The following is a 22,464-nucleotide window of genomic DNA, read 5'->3' as shown; positions in this document are numbered from 1 at the left end:
GTCTGGGACACTAAAGGAAGCCTGCATGTATAAAGGTCTGGGACACTAAAGGAAGCCTGCATGTATAAAGGTCTGGGACACTAAAGGAAGCCTGCATGTATAAAGACCTGGGACACTAAAGGAAGCCTGCATGTATAAAGGTCTGGGACACTAAAGGAAGCCTGCATGTATAAAGACCTGGGACACTAAAGGAAGCCTGCATGTATAAAGGTCTGGGACACTAAAGGAAGCCTGCATGTATAAAGGTCTGGGACACTAAAGGAAGCCTGCATGTATAAAGGCCTGGGACACTAAAGGAAGACTGCATGTATAAAGTCTGGGACACTAAAGGAAGCCTGCATGTATAAAGGCCTGGGACACTAAAGGAAGCCTGCATGTATAAAGGTCTGGGACACTAAAGGAAGCCTGCATGTATAAAGGCCTGGGACACTAAAGGAAGACTGCATGTATAAAGTCTGGGACACTAAAGGAAGCCTGCATGTATAAAGGCCTGGGACACTAAAGGAAGACTGCATGTATAAAGTCTGGGACACTAAAGGAAGCCTGCATGTATAAAGGCCTGGGACACTAAAGGAAGCCTGCATGTATAAAGGCCTGGGACACTAAAGGAAGACTGCATGTATAAAGGCCTGGGACACTAAAGGAAGACTGCATGTATAAAGTCTGGGACACTAAAGGAAGCCTTCATGTATAAAGGCCTGGGACACTAAAGGAAGCCTGCATGTATAAAGGCCTGGGACACTAAAGGAAGCCTGCATGTATAAAGGTCTGGGACACTAAAGGAAGCCTTCATGTATAAAGGCCTGGGACACTAAAGGAAGCCTGCATGTATAAAGGTCTGGGACACTAAAGGAAGCCTGCATGTATAAAGGTCTGGGACACTAAAGGAAGCCTGCATGTATAAAGGCCTGGGACACTAAAGGAAGCCTGCATGTATAAAGGCCTGGGACACTAAAGGAAGCCTGCATGTATAAAGGTCTGGGACACTAAAGGAAGCCTGCATGTATAAAGGCCTGGGACACTAAAGGAAGCCTGCATGTATAAAGGCCTGGGACACTAAAGGAAGCCTGCATGTATAAAGGCCTGGGACACTAAAGGAAGCCTGCATGTATAAAGGTCTGGGACACTAAAGGAAGCCTGCATGTATAAAGGTCTGGGACACTAAAGGAAGCCTGCATGTATAAAGGCCTGGGACACTAAAGGAAGCCTGCATGTATAAAGGCCTGGGACACTAAAGGAAGCCTGCATGTATAAAGGCCTGGGACACTAAAGGAAGCCTGCATGTATAAAGGCCTGGGACACTAAAGGAAGCCTGCATGTATAAAGGTCTGGGACACTAAAGGAAGCCTGCATGTATAAAGGCCTGGGACACTAAAGGAAGCCTGCATGTATAAAGACCTGGGACACTAAAGGAAGCCTGCATGTATAAAGGTCTGGGACACTAAAGGAAGCCTGCATGTATAAAGACCTGGGACACTAAAGGAAGCCTGCATGTATAAAGGTCTGGGACACTAAAGGAAGCCTGCATGTATAAAGGCCTGGGACACTAAAGGAAGCCTGCATGTATAAAGGCCTGGGACACTAAAGGAAGCCTGCATGTATAAAGACCTGGGACACTAAAGGAAGCCTGCATGTATAAAGGCCTGGGACACTAAAGGAAGCATCATGTATAAAGGCCTGGGACACTAAAGGAAGCCTGCATGTATAAAGGCATGGGACACTAAAGGAAGCCTGCATGTATAAAGGCCTGGGACACTAAAGGAAGCCTGCATGTATAAAGGCCTGGGACACTAAAGGAAGCCTGCATGTATACAGACCTGGGACACTAAAGGAAGCCTGCATGTATAAAGGCCTGGGACACTAAAGGAAGCCTGCATGTATAAAGGCCTGGGACACTAAAGGAAGCCTGCATGTATAAAGGCCTGGGACACTAAAGGAAGCCTGCATGTATAAAGGCCTGGGACACTAAAGGAAGCCTGCATGTATAAAGGCCTGGGACACTAAAGGAAGCCTGCATGTATAAAGACCTGGGACACTAAAGGAAGCCTGCATGTATAAAGGCCTGGGACACTAAAGGAAGCCTGCATGTATAAAGGTCTGGGACACTAAAGGAAGCCTGCATGTATAAAGGCCTGGGACACTAAAGGAAGCCTGCATGTATAAAGACCTGGGACACTAAAGGAAGCCTGCATGTATAAAGGTCTGGGACACTAAAGGAAGCCTGCATGTATAAAGACCTGGGACACTAAAGGAAGCCTGCATGTATAAAGGTCTGGGACACTAAAGGAAGCCTGCATGTATAAAGGCCTGGGACACTAAAGGAAGCCTGCATGTATAAAGGCCTGGGACACTAAAGGAAGCCTGCATGTATAAAGACCTGGGACACTAAAGGAAGCCTGCATGTATAAAGGCCTGGGACACTAAAGGAAGCATCATGTATAAAGGCCTGGGACACTAAAGGAAGCCTGCATGTATAAAGGCATGGGACACTAAAGGAAGCCTGCATGTATAAAGGCCTGGGACACTAAAGGAAGCCTGCATGTATAAAGGCCTGGGACACTAAAGGAAGCCTGCATGTATACAGACCTGGGACACTAAAGGAAGCCTGCATGTATAAAGGCCTGGGACACTAAAGGAAGCCTGCATGTATAAAGGCCTGGGACACTAAAGGAAGCCTGCATGTATAAAGGCCTGGGACACTAAAGGAAGCCTGCATGTATAAAGGCCTGGGACACTAAAGGAAGCCTGCATGTATAAAGGCCTGGGACACTAAAGGAAGCCTGCATGTATAAAGACCTGGGACACTAAAGGAAGCCTGCATGTATAAAGGCCTGGGACACTAAAGGCAGCCTGCATGTATAAAGACCTGGGACACTAAAGGAAGCCTGCATGTATAAAGGCCTGGGACACTAAAGGAAGCCTGCATGTATAAAGGCCTGGGACACTAAAGGAAGCCTGCATGTATAAAGGCCTGGGACACTAAAGGAAGCCTGCATGTATAAAGGCCTGGGACACTAAAGGAAGCCTGCATGTATAAAGGTCTGGGACACTAAAGGAAGCCTGCACGTATAAAGGCCTGGGACACTAAAGGAAGCCTGCATGTATAAAGGCCTGGGACACTAAAGGAAGCCTGCATGTATAAAGGTCTGGGACACTAAAGGAAGCCTGCATGTATAAAGGTCTGGGACACTAAAGGAAGCCTGCATGTATAAAGGCCTGGGACACTAAAGGAAGCCTGCATGTATAAAGGCCTGGGACACTAAAGGAAGCCTGCATGTATAAAGGTCTGGGACACTAAAGGAAGCCTGCATGTATAAAGGCCTGGGACACTAAAGGAAGCCTGCATGTATAAAGGTCTGGGACACTAAAGGAAGCCTGCATGTATAAAGGCATGGGACACTATAGGAAGCCTGCATGTATAAAGGCCTGAGACACTAAAGGAAGCCTGCATGTATAAAGGCCTGGGACACTAAAGGAAGCCTGCATGTATAAAGGCCTGGGACACTAAAGGAAGCCTGCATGTATAAAGGCCTGGGACACTAAAGGAAGCCTGCATGTATAAAGGCCTGGGACACTAAAGGAAGCCTGCATGTATACAGGCCTGGGACACTAAAGGAAGCCTGCATGTATAAAGGTCTGGGACACTAAAGGAAGCCTGCATGTATAAAGGCCTGGGACACTAAAGGAAGCCTGTATGTATAAAGACCTGGGACACTAAAGGAAGCCTGCATGTATAAAGGCCTGGGACACTAAAGGAAGCCTGTATGTATAAAGACCTGGGACACTAAAGGAAGCCTGCATGTATAAAGGTCTGGGACACTAAAGGAAGCCTGCATGTATAAAGGCCTGGGACACTAAAGGAAGCCTGCATGTATAAAGGCCTGGGACACTAAAGGAAGCCTGCATGTATAAAGGCCTGGGACACTAAAGGAAGCCTGCATGTATAAAGGCCTGGGACACTAAAGGAAGCCTGCATGTATAAAGGCCTGGGACACTAAAGGAAGCCTGCATGTATAAAGGCCTGGGACACTAAAGGAAGCCTGCATGTATAAAGGTCTGGGACACTAAAGGAAGCCTGCATGTATAAAGGCCTGGGACACTAAAGGAAGCCTGCATGTATAAAGGCCTGGGACACTAAAGGAAGCCTGCATGTATAAAGGCCTGGGACACTAAAGGAAGCCTGCATGTATAAAGGTCTGGGACACTAAAGGAAGCCTGCATGTATAAAGGCCTGGGACACTAAAGGAAGCCTGCATGTATAAAGGCCTGGGACACTAAAGGAAGCCTGCATGTATAAAGGCCTGGGACACTAAAGGAAGCCTGCATGTATAAAGGCCTGGGACACTAAAGGAAGCCTGCATGTATAAAGGCCTGGGACACTAAAGGAAGCCTGCATGTATAAAGGCCTGGGACACTAAAGGAAGCCTGCATGTATAAAGGCCTGGGACACTAAAGGAAGCCTGCATGTATAAAGGCCTGGGACACTAAAGGAAGCCTGCATGTATAAAGGCCTGGGACACTAAAGGAAGCCTGCATGTATAAAGGCCTGGGACACTAAAGGAAGCCTGCATGTATAAAGGCCTGGGACACTAAAGGAAGCCTGCATGTATAAAGGTCTGGGACACTAAAGGAAGCCTGCATGTATAAAGGCCTGGGACACTAAAGGAAGCCTGCATGTATAAAGGCCTGGGACACTAAAGGAAGCCTGCATGTATAAAGGCCTGGGACACTAAAGGAAGCCTGCATGTATAAAGACCTGGGACACTAAAGGAAGCCTGCATGTATAAAGACCTGGGACACACTCTGATAAACCTCCCCAGCTCTCCTGTGAAACAATGAAACACGCAGAGCAACAAACAGTGTGGGGGAGGGTCGTCACAATTTGGTCATATCGGTCTGTCTTAGTAGTTACCTCTGTGCACTGTGTTAACTAACTAAGTTATTTAGATATATTATGCTTATGTTGATCTGAACAACACATTACAAACTAATGATCAATAGTAAAAGAGTAAAACACTTGTACTACGTCTGCAGCTCTTTTCTCCTTTATGACCCAAGTCGTTGAGGATGAACGTCAACAAGATGGCGCCGCGCTGTGCGCCTCGTTGAGCTCCGTCCAGATTGTGTTGATTTGGTTCATGTTTACTGTATGAAGCACAACCTCAGGAGGCTCATACAGAACCAAGCATTTCACTGTAATGTACGTGTACCGTATGTGATAATAAAAGTAGACTTGAAGCCAATGTACAGTTTCTACGCCTAATGTATATACTCTTTTCTTTCTGGACTCTTTTTGTATCACAAATACAGTACTGTAATTGCAAATCTGGTATGTCATAAATGTATAGATGTAGCAGTACTGTCTATCTGTATGTCATGTATGTCATATATGTTACGATGAATTGAAAATGGGGGACCCTGATGTAAACAAGTCGAAAGTCTTTCTCTGGTCTGCATCCCCTTAACAATTGTATGTATTGAGCTGTACTGCACTGTACCCATTCTGCAATCTGTTAATAAAGTTTTCATTCATTCATTCATTCATTCATTCATTCATTCATACAGCTAGGATCGAGCTAACAGCGGGAGCTCCCGGTATCGGGAGAAATGTAACATTTCATTGTGAACAGAATCACGTCGCTGCAGATGCTCGCAGTTAGTTCCCATGGAAACGGTAAAGTACAAACATGGAAAACATTTGGCATTTTCTACAATTCAACTGGGATTGTACAACTTCAAGGCTCCTTTCTCGCCGCTTCTGCAAGGAGGAGCAATAAGAGGAAACAATGTTTACATGTTTGTACTTACAGATGTTGTGGTGTCCACTCCAGTCTGCTGTCTGGTTCCACAAGAAGAAGGTTCTGATCCAGATGTTTGAGTAGAAAGCCTTGGTCCAGTAGAGTTCCGTCACAGAGACACGTTACACTAGTAGAAACACACAAAGCGTGTGTCAGTCATTCAGCCAGGAAGATGTTGTGGAGCGGGTCGAGGGCGAGGCTACTTTCAGAGAGGAGAGGGAAAACACGCGAGAGCAGCCGGGGGAAAACACGCGAGAGCAGCCGGGGGAAAACACGCGAGAGCAGCCAGGGAGGAGGCAGGGAAGTGGAGAAAACACGCGAGAGCAGCCGGGTAGGAGTCAGGGAAGTGGAGAAAACACGCGAGAGTGAATGAATGAATGAATGAATGAATGAATGAATGAATGAACTTTATTTAACAGATTGCAGAATGGGTACAATACAGTACGGCTCAATACATACAATTGTTAAGGGGATGCAGACCTGAGAAAGACGTTTGTCTTGTTTCCATCAGGGTCCCCCATTTTCAATTCATATAGACATATATGACATACATGACATACAGATAGTCAGTACTGCTACATCTATACATTTATGACATACCAGATTTGCAAATACAGTACTGTTTGTGATACAGAAGGAGTCAAGAAAAGGGAGTATATACATTTGACGTAGAAACTGTACATTGGAGGAGGTTGGGTGGGGGGGGTTGGGTACATTGGGATATTGACAACCATACTGGGTAATTTACATTGGAGGTGGTTGGGGGGGGGGGGGGGGCCGGGGGGCACACTGTATAAACAAGTAACACTGTACATTGAGGGGGGGGGGGGAGGAGACACTGTACAAACAAACACAATTGTACATTGAACTATTGACAAAACCATACTAGGTAAATGACTGTACATTGGAGGGGGTTGGGTTAGGATATTTACAGGGGCCAGTGTTGAATTGCAGTCTCCCGTAGGTGTCCCTTGAGAGAGGTTTTGAAAGTGGGTAGTGATCCACATTCCTTTACAGCTTTGGGTAGGGCGTTCCACATTGATGTGGCATAATTGCGAAACGTGTTTAGTCCCTTATTTGAGCCGAATCTGGGTTTAACATGATTTGTGGAGCTCCCTCTGGTGTTGTGATCGTGGTATTCACTGACCTTTGGGAAGTATTTTGACATGTACATGGGTACCTTGGTCGTGTAGTGTATCTTGTAGACCAGGCCCATTGCAAGTTGTTGTACTCTGTCGTCTACTCTAAGCCATCCTAGGTTGTCGAAGTGGGCAGGGGTGAGGTGGGTTCTAGGAGTAAGGTCAAGCAGTAGTCTGACCAGTTTGTTTTGAGATGTTTGTAATTTTGTTTTTAGCGCCTTTGAGGTGCTTTGGTACCATGAGGTGCAAGCATAGTCGTAGTACCCCTGAATGAGTGCTCCTGCCAGAGTCTTCAGGGTGTTCTTGTTTACCAGAGAGGAGATCCGGTACAAGAATCGAGTTCGTTGGTTGACTTTTTTTATTACATTGGATGCCATTTTGTCACAGGAGAGATTAGCCTCTAGGATGGAACCCAGGTAGGTAATTTCATCTTTCCTTGTGACAATATTGTCACCCACTGTAACTGAGAAGCCGTCGGTCTTGCTGAGTTTGTTATTTGAACCGAAGAGAATGGACTCTGTTTTGCCCATGTGTAATGATAGTTTGTTATCAGCGAGCCATATGCAGATTCTGCCTAGTTCCGAGCTGAGGGTTTTTTCAACCTGTAACTTGTTCTTGTCAGAGACCAGCAGGGCTGAGTCGTCCGCAAAGTGCAAACAGGAACAAGTTGCAGTCACAAGCTGACGACATGTCATTTGCATAAATTAGGAACAGTAGCGGTCCTAGTATGCTTCCTTGTGGAACACCACAGCTCACTGTGAGGGGGGGGGATAGGGTACCGTTTACCTCCACCATCTGTTCCCTCCCCTCAAGGTAGGATTGCATCCAGCTCACTGATAGACTATCAAAACCAATTGCTTTTAGCTTGTCAATCAGAATGGAGTGATTGACCGTGTCAAAGGCCTTTTGTAGGTCCAGCATGACCATGCCGCAGTATTTGCCTGCGTCCACCTCTTGTTTGATGTGGTCATCAGAGCAGCCGGGGAGGAGTCAGACAAGTGGAGAAAACACGCGAGAGCAGCCGGGGAGGAGTCAGACAAGTGGAGAAAACACGCGAGAGCAGCCGGGTAGGAAAGGTTACTCCAGGCTCTACCTGACAGCAAGTTAGCTGGCACAGACAACTTGGATAGTAAATTATTGAGAATTACTGCTACGATCATAGCAAGTCCAGTGTCATATTATTAATAGATGTATACAAGTGGGACTATGTCCAAAGATATGGAAGGAGGCTAAGGTTACTCCTTTACCCAAAGACTCCAAATCAGTTTTTAATGAGGGCAACTCCAGACCTAATATAGAAAAGATAGAAAGGCTGACAAAGAGAAGAAGAGTGGAGCAGAAGCTGGAGAACCTTTCAATATCACTAACCTCAACCTGTTGAAAATCAAATGTACACCCTTTATCTTTCATTATGATATTCTTAATTATGTCATTTGATTTTGTATTGTTTGAGATGTGCATTCCCTGCCTGAGCTGAGATATCTTACTTGCATAAAAATCATTAAAATGGTTGGCAATATCACATGGTTTGGTTAGGACAATTCCATATGACTCAACAAAAGGTGTACAGACATTGGATTTTCTACCCATAATTTGATTTAAAACATTCCATAGATTTTTACCATCATTTCTCACATCATATAACCATGGTTTAAAATATTCCCTTTTTCTCACCTTATTTAACTTTGTGACTTGATTACGTAAGGAACGGTACTTTTGTCTGTCATCTGCAGAACTGGAACACACTGATGCTTTTTTGGCTACAGTATGTCTCTCTCATTCATTAAAATTCATTAAAAGCTACTATCTATCCATGGGGCTGATTTGTTTCTGACATAAATAAGTCCAGTGCAACCTCTGGGTCATCCTCACAACATACCTCCTCCCAGTTTATACCCAACATTTCATTAATAAAACCTTCTACATTAAAACTCTTATATGACCGTGAGTGAAATTTCAGGGGAGCTCCCACAGACCGTAGTACAATATATACATACATGAAACACATATAACACTGTACATAACAGAATATTTTAAATAAAGTGCATGATGAGTGGTAACAGTGATTATCAAGTCCAGGTAAGTGCATGGTGCACGTGAGGGGACAGTCAATGAGCGTTTAACAGTCTGACTGCTTGGGGGAAAAAGCTGTTCTTAAATCTTTAACTCTTGGCATGTATGGACCGGTATCTCCTCCCTGAGGGAAGGAGCTGAAAGAGGTGATGTGCTGGGTGAGACTGGTCCTTGATGATACACTTGGAGCGGTGGAGGCAGCGGGAGGTGAAGACGGAGGTGATGTTTGATAGAGGAGTCCCGACAATCCTGCCTGCCGCCTTCACCACCCTCTGTAGAGCCTCTTGCTCTGCCTTTGTGCAGCTGGATAACCACACAGACTTCACACAGACTGTCTGTACAATACTGCTGTAGGCCTATAATACTTATGTAAATAAGTAAGGCAATTGAAATATATCTGCAGTACAGCTCAATACACACAATTGTTAAGGGGATGCAGACCAGAGAAAGACTTCCGTCTTGTTTACATCAGGGTCCCCCATTTTCAATTCATCATAAATGTACAGTTCCCTCCCCCTTGTATATATTTACTGTATGTCACAAATGTAACAGTACTGCATGGTCTGCATCCCCTTAACAATTGTGTGTATTGAGCTGTACTGCATTCTGCAATCTGTTAATAAAGTTTTCAATCAATCAATCAATCAATCAATAAATCAATCAATCAATCAATCGGTCACTGTACCCATTCTGCAATCTGTTAATAAAGTTTTCAATCAATCAATCAATCAATCAATCGGTCAGGTCACGTGTACCCATTCTACAATCTGTTAATAAAGTTTTCAATCAATCAATCAGGGCCTGTGGTCACGTGTACCCATTCGGCAATCTGTTAATAAAGTTTTCAATCAATCAATCAATCTGTTAATAAAGTTTTCAATCAATCAATCAATCAATCAATGAATCAATGAATCAATCAATCAATCAATGAATCAATCCCGCAGTGCAACGTGACCCAAATCATACGGCAATCTGTTAATAAAGTTTTCAATCAATCAATCAATCAATCCCGCAGTGCAACGTGCAACGTGACCCAAAATCACGTCACCAAAATCAGCCAATGGAAGCGAGGGGTTGCTATGTGCGGGGCTTGTATGTGCGGGGCTTGTAAGCGCTGGTCTGAACGGCTGCAGCTGGAAGCATCTCGCCGGGGGAGGCGTCAGACTGACTTCGCCTCGTTTCAACAGGGATTACGATTGAAAAAAGGCTTGTTCGAGATGGATTTCGGTTTGCCTCGACTAGTAGACGAGAGTAGCCGAGTGAAGCCGGGGGAGGAGTTAAAAAGGCGGACACTGCCGATTTCACGAGAGCCTCTCGCCTAGTCTCGCATGGCCAGTGGTGCAGTGCTGGTATAACTCGGTATAACGGCGTTATACCTCGGTCACTGAGGCTGAAGTACGCGCAATCGCTTTTTACATGGCATTATCCAACCGGACTCCCGGAGAAGCATGCAGCTGCAGAGCCGCAGAGCCAGCGCTGACGGCCGCGCTGTGAGGCAATAGTATCCAGCTGCAGGACGAGAGCAGCCAAAAAAAACTGTGCATGCGCGTGGAGCGTTTGACCTACTGTCAATTTGCCACTGCACCACTGCGCATGGCAGATACGCTTTCACGTAGGGCTGGGCGATATGGCCTAAATATGATATCACGATATTTTCTGACCTTTCGGCGATACACGATACACATCACAATGTTTTTCCTTTTTTACCCAAACAATTCATTATGAGGCTTACCAAGACAGTATTTGAGTTTGCAAGCGAACATTAAAGACAAAAGACTCATGCATTTAGCATTTTTATATTATATATTAGATTTAGATTATTGGATTCTTAGATTATATATTTAGCATTTTAGCCTTTCGTTTTTTTATATTATATATTAGATTAGATTTAGATGATTAGATTACATATTGTAACTATTTATTTATTTACATGTATGTATACATTTATTATTTGAACGGCTTAAGGCTATATCTGTACTTGATGTTTGTTTGTTGTGTTGCATACTTGAAATAAACTTCAATCAAATCAAACCCCCCCTCTTAAAAACAAAAACCTGTGTTTAACCTAGCCATCTATAAAACATCATGCTAAAACTGTGAAACAAATGTCCTACTCCCCTAAAGAAAGAAATACATAGCAAACATGACTCAGTTATCCAATAGTGCTGCTGCTTTTTATTTTGTTAAAATCTTTTAGTTAATAAGACTAAAAGACTACAATATATATGACTACAAGGGCCAGAAGCCCACTTCATGACGGCTTCCTGTCCTCTCATTCCATTTCCGGTTTTCCGGTTAACGTTACATTTTCAACAACAGATTGCTGCTAATTAAACACTTCATGGAAACGGAGTAACGTTAATGTTATGTCGAGTTCATACGTGTAGTGTAGTATGAACTCCACATAACGTTAACATTACTCCGTGTCCACTGTTGCTGCCACTGTTGCGTCGCTCCGTAGCTAATCCGCTCATAAACTAACTTACAGATAGCAGTACCGTTAACGCCGGAGTTTACTCCTGGGTTTCAGGGGGCATCCCTAGCACCGAGCCACCACCGCCTCTCTGGCTAGGTGTGTGCGCTTGCGTGCGTGTATGTGCGTGTAGATGACGTAATTTTGGCAAGTGTGTGTGTGACTGACTTTTTTTTTCTGCAAGAGGGAGAGGCGAGAGAGAGAGGAAAGCATTTAGCACTGCGCTTGTAAGTCTCATCTCAGCCGCGGCGGCCTCTAACGCGAGGGCAAAACATCACGATATCCGCGATACGTTTAAAAAGTGTATTGTTAATGAACTGTACCCGATATTTATATAATATCGTCATATCGCCCAGCCCTACTTTCACGTCACCACACACACATTACACACCTGTCCAGCTCGTTATAATGCGATGGCAAAATTAGATCAGATTCAAATGTACAGCACACCATATACTGCTATAGTGGAATATACTATTCATATACCATAATGTATACCATCTTGTTGCGCGCTCCTGGCCGCACGTGTGGTAAATTCCCAAACATAGATCTCATGATCAAACTAATGTGTAGAAACAATTGGCCCTTAATTATAGTTCATATTGTGTCACCAAGACCTTGTGGTCACTCCAGGAGGGCATTTGCATATAGTGGCAGCTGGGGTAATACTTACTTCCCCTTAGGGGGTGTGTAAGAACAAAGGGCAGGAAATTCGAGAGAAACATGTGTCTCCTTTTAGGAGACATCAAAGGGCCAACTGGTCTGCCAAAGACAATGATTAGGTCACATATTGATGGCTACATGTGACCATCAAAGGTCTGATGACACACACACATAGACTCACACACACACACATACTCACACACACACACATTCACACACACACACACACACACAGACTCACACACACACACATAGACTCACACACACACACATTCACACACACACAGACACACACACACACACATAGACACACACACACACACACACAGACACATAGACACACACAGACACAAATAGACACACATACATATATATATATATATATATATATATATATACACACACCCAGATCAGAGATATGAGCATTTTGTACTGATCTGAACTACAGTTTGCAGAAATTCAATGTCTACAATTAGTTAATGTGTCTGTGCTGTTTCCAATTTATGTTCAATTTGATTAATTGATGGTTTTATATTCTGATCTATGGTATTGATTTGTATTCTATTAAGCTAACAGAATGATTAGATTTGTTAGATATTTTCTGAAAGTCAGTAGACTTAGTGATAAAGAAATATATCTGTGTTTATGTGGGCAATTGTAATTCAAATATAGATATTAGGAAATGAAAATAATGCAATGTTTAAGGTAGATTGTTAGTATTAAACAAAGGACAGTATATATTGTTGACTATGTAAGGACAGCCTCCGTTTGCAGTTATGTGAAGGGGGTTGGGCTATTAAGCCAAACCCCTATTTTTCAAATACAAGCTTAGCAGACCTGGGATTGGAGGAAAGAATGTGATGATGTCATCAACTCCGAGACACTGGGCCTTGGGGATATAATGGGGTGTGCTGGGGGGAAGAAGGACTCTGGAAAAACCCAACCCACAGGACAACACCTACCACCCATCCACACCAAGGCGGGCAAGGCAGCAGGCAACAAGGACAAAGGAACTTCTTGGAGGGAAAATCAACTCTTTGTTCACTAGCCAGAGAACAAAGCCATCAACAATTTATCAACTATCATTCTTTAATCTGATTTCTTAGATAGGGCGAGCGGCATAGTGCTCTGGTACCTTGAATCTTTTATAGTGTTCTTTATTGTAATTTGTATACACTCTTAAACTTTGATTAAACAGCTGCTATATAACCTTTTTCCTCCTAATTCCTTCTGCCTGCACCGCTCAGTTTGAAGAGAAGTGATTCCCAGAGCTTTAAAGTATTGAATCACAACGCAGAGTACTAACGCAACCCGGTTCTGAGCAGAGCAGAACCGAAATAGCTTGGGAAATCCACTTCACACGCACACACAACACACTGCTGAATAATTCTGTTTTGCATCAATATATATATGTATACTGTGTATATTGAGGCAAAACAGAATTATATATACAAAACAGACGACGCATGTGTGTGTGTGTGTGTGTCTGACAGCTTGAAGTTTATCATGATGATATGATGATAACGCATAACATAATAAAGTTTTCAATCAATTAATCAATCAAACGTCTCATAACTCCCTGGCTGTCACGTGGCTGGTGACTGACAACTTTTCTGAGCCAATAGGCGCTTTGCCCGACCATAGCAAGTCGCTTCCCAGCCGGGAGCAGCCGAGTGAGAGGTACTGTGGAGCCTCGCTCTGAAGGCTGCTTGTGGCTCGCTCCCGCGGGAGTTCCACGCCTCGCCTCGTCAGATTTTCAGAGCAAGTCGGACAACATTCTAACCGTCATGCAACGCGCTTGGCGAGGCAGTAGTGAAACCTGCGCAGATCTGCGTCCGCCTATCCCATCTCGAACAAGCCTAATGTTATTAACAGATTGCAGAATGGGTACAATACAGTACAGCTCAATACACACAATTGTTAAGGGGATTTCACAATGCAGACCAGAGAAAGACGTTTGTCTTGTTTATAGAAAATGTTATTGCCATTTCAACACATGGTTGATTTGGGATTTGTCTTGGTGCCAGCACATACAGTACATACATTATAAAACATAAAATATAAAAACACAAGAATACATGCAATACAATCCCCACAATAAAAGTTTTACACAAACAATTAAAGAAAAAATGCTACAGTACCTAAAATAAATAGCTCGGTGTTCCAGTTTAAAGTGCATATTGCCTTAAAGTGCCTGTCGGCTGGTGCTAGCCCTTGTGGTGCAAAGTGCCTGTACACTTGAGTTCAGGTGACGGACAGCCTCGGGATATGTACTGTTTTTAAAACGGGATGTCCTGCACCTGAGATTTTGGAGTCTTCTGCCAGAGGGAAGGGGGTTAAAGAGGTCGTAAGCAGGGTGAGAAGGGTCCCCGATCACCTTCTCCCCTTTCCGCCTGATTTGTGTGGCATAAATGGAGGCCACAGAGGGGAGATCACAGCCGATGATTTCTGACGCTGTGAGTACAGTTCTTTCTAGATGTCCCCTATCATGAACGGTGGTGTTTCCGTACCACACAGTCATTGAGAAGGTAAGGACACTCTCCACAGTGGCTCTGTAGAAGCTGAGCATCACCTCCCTGGACACACCAAACTGTTCCACCCCACGGGGTCTGTACCGACCCCTTTTGACATTATGAGGGGTCACTCATTGACACTACCCACTTTCAAAAACACTCTCAAAAAACACCTACGTGAGACTGCAATTCGAAACTGGCCCCTACAAATGTCCTAACCTAGTTGTACAGTAAATGACCAAGTAAGGCTTTGTCAATATTCCAATGCACAGTGTAAAATGTGTGTGTGTCCCCTACCCAACCCCCTACCCACCCCCCCACCCCCCACCTCCAATGTACAGCCCTCACCCAACCCACCCAACCCCACCCCACCCAACCAACCTCCTCCAATGTACAGTTTCTACGCCAAATGTATATACACTCCTTTTCTGGACACTTTTGTATCACAAACAGTACTGTATTTGCAAATCTGATATGTCATAAATGTATAGATGTAGCAGTACTGTCTATCTGTATGTCATGTATGTCATATGTTATGATGAATTGAAAATGGGGGACCCTGATGTAAACAAGACGAACGTCTTTCTCTGGTCTGCATCCCCTTAACAATTGTATGTATTGAGCTGTACTGTACTGTACCCATTCTGCAATCTGTTAATAAACTTTTCAATCAATCAATCAAAGGCATATTTTTATGAGTGATGAAAATATTTTGTGATTTTAAAATCAACCGTTTTCAAGTATTAACATCACTACTATGTCACAAATGCATGTAGAATGTAAAACGTTAGGTTGGCAATAGGTTAGCAATAGGTTATAAGTGGTATAATATGATTTTACCTTCTCGTTTTGTAGACGTTTAATCCGAGCCGGCGACCATTTTGGAAATAGAAAAAAAACGCAAATTGTAGTTTCTTTGCGGCCATTTTGTAGAACAGCGTTGAAATTTTTCAAAACTACATTTCCCTTCATGTGAATGAATGAATGAATGAAAACTTTATTTAACAGATTGCAGAATGGGTACAATACAGTACGGCTCAATACATACAATTGTTAAGGGGATGCAGACCTGAGAAAGACGTTTGTCTTGTTTCCATCAGGGTCCCCCATTTTCAACTCATATAGACATATATGACATACACGACATACAGATAGTCAGTACTGCTACATCTATACATTTATGACATACCAGATTTGCAAATACAGTACTGTTTGTGATACAGAAGGAGTCAAGAAAAGGGAGTATATACATTTGACGTAGAAACTGTACATTGGAGGAGGTTGGGTGGGGGGGGTTGGGTACATTGGGATATTGACAACCATACTGGGTAATTTACATTGGAGGTGGTTGGGGGGGGGGGGCCGGGGGGCACACTGTATAAACAAGTAACACTGTACATTGAGGGGGGGGGGGGGGAGGAGACACTGTACAAACAAACACAATTGTACATTGAACTATTGACAAAACCATACTAGGTAAATTACTGTACATTGGAGGGGGTTGGGTTAGGATATTTACAGGGGCCAGTGTTGAATTGCAGTCTCCCGTAGGTGTCCCTTGAGAGAGGTTTTGAAAGTGGGTAGTGATCCACATTCCTTTACAGCTTTGGGTAGGGCGTTCCTGTATGTTCTATGGGGGTTCAAAGTTCAGAGTTGAATGATGGAATATGTCAATAACTGTTATTATTCTTGATAATAACCCACAAAAGGTAACGATTTGACAAATATTGAAACGCAGTTAGTTTCTCCTCCCTATTGTGAGCATATAGGAACAACTAGATCTGAAATTCGTTTAAAAATGGTTGCACTGTGAGAAAAATAAAAATGTACAGTCGAGTACAGTAGATATTATTATCTGTTATTATGCATGCCTGGTGATGCTAAATCCAAATTGAACTCGGGCATTTGAAAGATACTATATGTATATATATATAAATGTGCGAATTGGCTATAATAAGGTAATGTATAAGCATATATTCTATATTCTATAATAATATTTCAAATTGCATTGGTCCGGATGGGAGAATTCAGTACTGTATATACAGAACCTTCGGTTTTATCATCTTCCCTTTATTAATTTCCTTAGATCTTTTGTACACATGATCTCAAGAGGGTACTAAACGAGCTCAGTGGCAGTTTTTTAAGTCTGGTCATTATTATCATGGTGTTATTCACTGTCAAAGATGAAAAGAAAAATCATAATTCATATTTTCCTTTGTTTCATCACAATTTAAGCAAGCCTAGTAATAGACACAATATTTCTGACACTGAGAATACATTCATTGAGGTCCATAGATGTACCTAGGTACCAAGAATATGCGAATAGCCCTTGTAGAAGTGGAGCAATATTCCATTTACCTAGGTATACATTTTATGCAGATTTTCACCTGGGGTGGAACAGGCTAATCCTCTCTCTTCCGATGACTATGACACAATAGCAGCATGCTTACAAGTGCTCTACCCATTTTACATGGCAACGGTGGAAATGTCCCAGGAGAAGAGAGTGTCAGGGTCGATGTTGATTCCACTGATAAAAATGCTAACATATTCAACACATGAAATTCTGGGGAAAACCACCAACGTGACAGCAATACAGCTGGGACAAAACATGCTTGCAACCCTCATACATAAGTTTGATACACTTGAGAGCTCAAGCCGTTTGTCCCTGGCAACACTGCTTGACCCAAGGTTCAAAACCATCGGCTTCCACAGTCAAAACCAAGCGCAAGTAGCGGTAGCAAGACTGACTGGTGAATGTGCAGCACTGATGAAGTACACAGACCCATCAGCTCAACCACAACACACTGCACCAAATGTAGAAAATCCACCCTCCACAGGTAATATTATAACTAGATTATTATTGATGTACTGTACAGGACTAAATAAGTAAAAATATGATACAAATTGAAACCTTTAAGTACTAAATAAATACTGTTGTGTTTATCTTTCAATGTCTTTCAGCCTTTAACCTGTGGAAAACTATGGACCAAGATGCTGCGACTGCGAGAAGGTCAGGAAATGCCACAGCAGATGCCACTGTAGAGGTCCAGAGATACAACACTGATCCTCCCCTGGAAATATCTGAAGATCCACTTTTGTACTGGAGCAACCACAAGCATGTGTACCCTCATTTGTTCGGACTGGCAAAACGCTATCTTTGTATTCCAGCCTCATCGGTTCCATGTGAATGGGTTTTCTCAAAAGCTGGAGAAGTGGTCAGCAAGAAAAGAAACCGTCTCAGTCCAAAAACGGTTGAAAAAATTCTATTCCTCAATAAAAATCTTTGAGTCCCATAATCACACCCTGCCCTAGTTACACAAGCACAACCATCATCATTATCCTGCACATCCCGTTTCCCAAGCACACCCTCTCCGTCCCAACTACATATATTTACACTATCAATCATACAATTAATCTCCATCCCCAGAAGGAAATAATTCAAAGTAAAAACCTGTGTGTTTGAATCTGTGTAGGGAAGAGAAAGGTGTGTTGCATCTCAGCCTCTTTATACTCTGGGGGTGAGGGGGACTGATTTGCCATTGGGAACACCTGTTATTGTTATGATCAGATCAATTAAGTGTGAGCGCGTAACAATATATATTACAAAACAAACGATTCTAAATTGCTTTCCATCCACACAAAACAGCTTTGTTTTGCAGTCTCCTATTTCGCCAGCAGAGGGCACTGAAACGAACATTTGAATGAATGAATCCATGTTCAATACATTTGGTGAAGTGGTTCAATACTGGTTCAGTGCTTCATTTGGCCACTACTGATTGATTGATTGATTGAAAACTTTATTAACAGATTGCAGAATGGGTACAATACAGTACAGCTCAATACACACAATTGTTAAGGGGATGCAGACCAGAGAAAGACTTTCGTCTTGTTTACATCAGGGTCCCCCATTTTCAATTCATCAGGACATATATGACATACATGACATACAGATAGTCAGTACTGCTACATCTATACATTTATGACATACCAGATTTGCAAATACAGTACTGTTTGTGATACAAAAGGAGTCAAGAAAAGGGAGTATATACATTTGACGTAGAAACTGTACATTGGAGGAGGTTGGGTGGGGTTGTGTGGGGGGGGGTTGGGTACATTAGGATATTGACAACCATACTGGGTAATTTACATTGGAGGTGGTTGGGGGGGCGGGAGAAACACTGTATACACAAGCAAAACTGTACATTGGGGGGGGGGGGGGGACACTGTACAAACAAGCAAAATTGTACATTGGACTATTGACAACCATACTGGTAAATTACTGTACATTGGAGGGGGTTGGGTTAGGACATTTACAGGGGCCAGTTTTGAATTGCAGTCTCCCGTAGGTGTCCCTTGAGAGTGGTTTTGAAAGTGGGTAGTGATCCACATTCCTTTACAGCTTTGGGTAGGGCGTTCCACATTGATGTGGCATAATTGCGAAACGTGTTTAGTCCCTTATTTGAGCCGAATCTGGGTTTAACATGATTTGTGGAGCTCCCTCTGGTGTTGTGATCGTGGTATTCACTGACCTTTGGGAAGTATTTTGACATGTACATGGGTACCTTGGTCGTGTAGTGTATCTTGTAGACCAGGCCCATTGCAAGTTGCTGTACTCTGTCGTCTACTCTAAGCCATCCTAGGTTGTCAAAGTGGGCAGGGGTGAGGTGGGTTCTAGGAGTAAGGTCAAGCAGTAGTCTGACCAGTTTGTTTTGAGACGTTTGTAATTTTGTTTTTAGCGCCTTTGAGGTGCTTTGGTACCATGAGGTGCAAGCATAGTCGTAGTACCCTTGAATGAGTGCTCCTGCCAGAGTCTTCAGGGTATTCCTGTTTACCAGAGAGGAGATCCGGTACAGGAATCGAGTTCTTTGGTTGACTTTTTTTATTACATTGGATGCCATTTTGTCACAGGAGAGATTAGCCTCTAGGATGGAACCCAGGTAGGTAATTTCATCTTTCCTTGTGACAATATTGTCACCCACTGTAACTGAGAAGCCGTCGGTCTTGCTGAGTTTGTTATTTGAACCGAAGAGAATGGACTCTGTTTTGCCCATGTGTAATGATAGTTTGTTATCAGCGAGCCATATGCAGATTCTGCCTAGTTCCGAGCTGAGGGTTTTTTCAACCTGTAACTTGTTCCTGTCAGAGACCAGCAGGGCTGAGTCGTCCGCAAACAGGAACAAGTTGCAGTCACAAGCTGACGACATGTCATTTGCATAAATTAGGAACAGTAGCGGTCCTAGTATGCTTCCTTGTGGAACACCACAGCTCAGCAATCTGTTAATAAACTTTTCAATCAATCAATCAATCAATTACTGTGAGGGGGGGGGATAGGGTACCGTTTACCTCCACCATCTGTTCCCTCCCCTCAAGGTAGGATTGCATCCAGCTCACTGATAGACTATCAAAACCAATTGCTTTTAGCTTGTCAGTCAGAATGGAGTGATTGACAGTGTCGAAGGCCTTTTGTAGGTCCAGCATGACCATGCCGCAGTATTTGCCCGCATCCACCTCTTGTTTGATGTGGTCATTCAAATAGAGAAGGCATGTGTCAGTGGAGTGGGATGTTCTGAAGCCAGATTGGAATTCGTAGATTAGATTTCTTTCCGCTAGGTACTTTTCGACCTGTTCGTAGACTATTTTTTCCATGACTTTCGAGATGGAGGTGAGGGCGGTAGTTGCCTGGGTCTAATTTGCTGCCCTTTTTGTGCAGAGGGGTAACCCTCGCAATTTTGAAGTCCTTGGGGACGTGTCCCTGTTTTATGGAGAGGTTTATTATGTGTGTGATGACTGGGGTGATGGCGGCTGCTGAGTCTCTGAGGAATTTGGAGGGGATGTTGTCATGACCAGTGGCCTTGTTAGGTTTCAAGTTTCAAGTTTTCAAGTTTCTTTAATAGTTGTCATACAGAAGTACAGAATACTTTTGTACAAAATGCTTCTTACTGTTGCGCTCCAGAGACTGTGCATGACAAGATAAGTATGAAATAAAAACATAGTAAAAATTAGAAGTAAAAAAGAGGTCACAGTGTTCAGTTTAGACATATGTACAATGTTCGTAGACGTAGTTACCATACAATATACAATACTGTGCAGTGTACTAATATACAATACTATATAGTGCAAGGCATAAAAGGACGAGGTGCAGTTTAGGTACAATTCACAGTAGGTGTACGAGTTGTAGTGCAAATCCTTTATCAATAAATATAAAGTGTAAGTGTGTTTGTGTGATCTAAAGTGTGGAGAGTGGGTGCTGCAGTGAGTTGTTTGTTTGAGTGAGTGTGTGCGTGTGGGTGTGTGTGCTGTGTGCATTTGATGGTTGTTGCATAGTGATTATTGTTCGTTTAGCGATTATTGTTCGTTTAGCAGCCTGATGGCCTGGGGATAGAAGCTCCTTCTGAGTCTTTCTGTGCTCGCCATAAGACTCCGGTATCGCTTGCCTGACGGCAGCAGTTCAAAGAGGCAGTTGTTCGGGTGGCTCGAGTCCTTAATAATTCTCTTAGCCTTCCCCTTGCACCGCTTGTTGTAAATGTTCTGGAGGGTGGGAAGCCCCCCTCTAATTGTGCGTTCGGCTGAACGTGTCACTCTTTGTAGTCTGCTACGGTCTTGTGCAGTGCTATTCCCAAACCAGGAGGTGATGTTGCCGGTCAGGATGCTCTCTATTGTACATGAGTAGAAGTTCCTAAGGATCTTCTGACTGACTTGGAACTTCCTTAGGCGCCTGAGGAAGTAGAGGCGTTGTCGTGCCTTCTTCACAACACTGTCAATGTGTGTGGTCCATGTCAAGTCCTCGGATATGTGGGCTCCGAGGTACTTGAAACTGTTCACTCTCTCAACTGGTGCCCCGTCGATGCTGAGGGGGCTGTAGTCCTTGACCCCCGACCTCCTGAAGTCCACAATCATCTCTTTTGTTTTGCTGACGTTCAGGGAGAGGCAGTTCTCCTGACACCACTGTGACAGGTTCTCTACCTCTTCCAGGTAGGCCCTTTCGTCGTTGGCAGAGATCAGGCCCACCACTACTGTGTCATCAGCAAATTTGATGATGGTGTTGTTGTTCCGCTGTGCTACGCAGTCATGTGTGTACAGGGAGTAGAGGAGGGGGCTCAGAACACAGCCCTGGGGGGCCCCTATGTTGAGCGTGATGGATGAGGAGGTGCAGTTGCCGGCTCTTACCACCTGGGGTCTGCCCGTCAGGAAGTCCAGGACCCACTGGCACAGGTCATAGTTCAAGCCCAGGTCCCTGAGCTTGGCTATGAGTTTGGAGGGGACTATGGTATTGAATGCTGAGCTGTAGTCGATGAACAGCATTCTCACATAGTTCCCCTGCCTCTTGTCCAGATGTGATGCTGCTGTGTGCAGCACATGGGCTATGGCGTCCTCCGTGGACCTGTTGGGGCGATATGCAAATTGCAGAGGGTCCAGGTTGATGGGGAGGGAGGAACAGATGTAGCCCTTCACTAGCTTCTCAAAGCACTTCATGGCTATGGAGGTGAGGGCTACAGGGCGGTAGTCGTTGAGGCAAGCGGGCGTAGATTTTTTGGGTACAGGGATGATGGTGGACTTCTTCAGACAGGTGGGGATGACGGCCTGTTCCAAGGACAGGTTGAAGATGTCAGTGAATACCGGGGCCAGTTGGTCGGCACAGACTTTTAGGACGCGGCCGGGGATGCCGTCCGGTCCTGCTGCCTTCCTGATATCCACTTTTTTAAAGATCCGTCTCACCTCATGCTCTGTTACCCTGAACACTGAGTCTCCATCAGCAGACCCCCCCCCCCCATTGCCGTGGTTTGTAGGCTGGTGTTGTTATTCAC

This window comes from Notolepis coatsorum, assembly GCF_963971535.1.
Source record: "Notolepis coatsorum genome assembly, chromosome: 17".
Taxonomy (NCBI): domain Eukaryota; kingdom Metazoa; phylum Chordata; class Actinopteri; order Aulopiformes; family Paralepididae; genus Notolepis; species Notolepis coatsorum.
The sequence above is the reverse complement of the archived record's forward strand: the minus strand, read 5'-3'. Positions refer to the sequence as shown.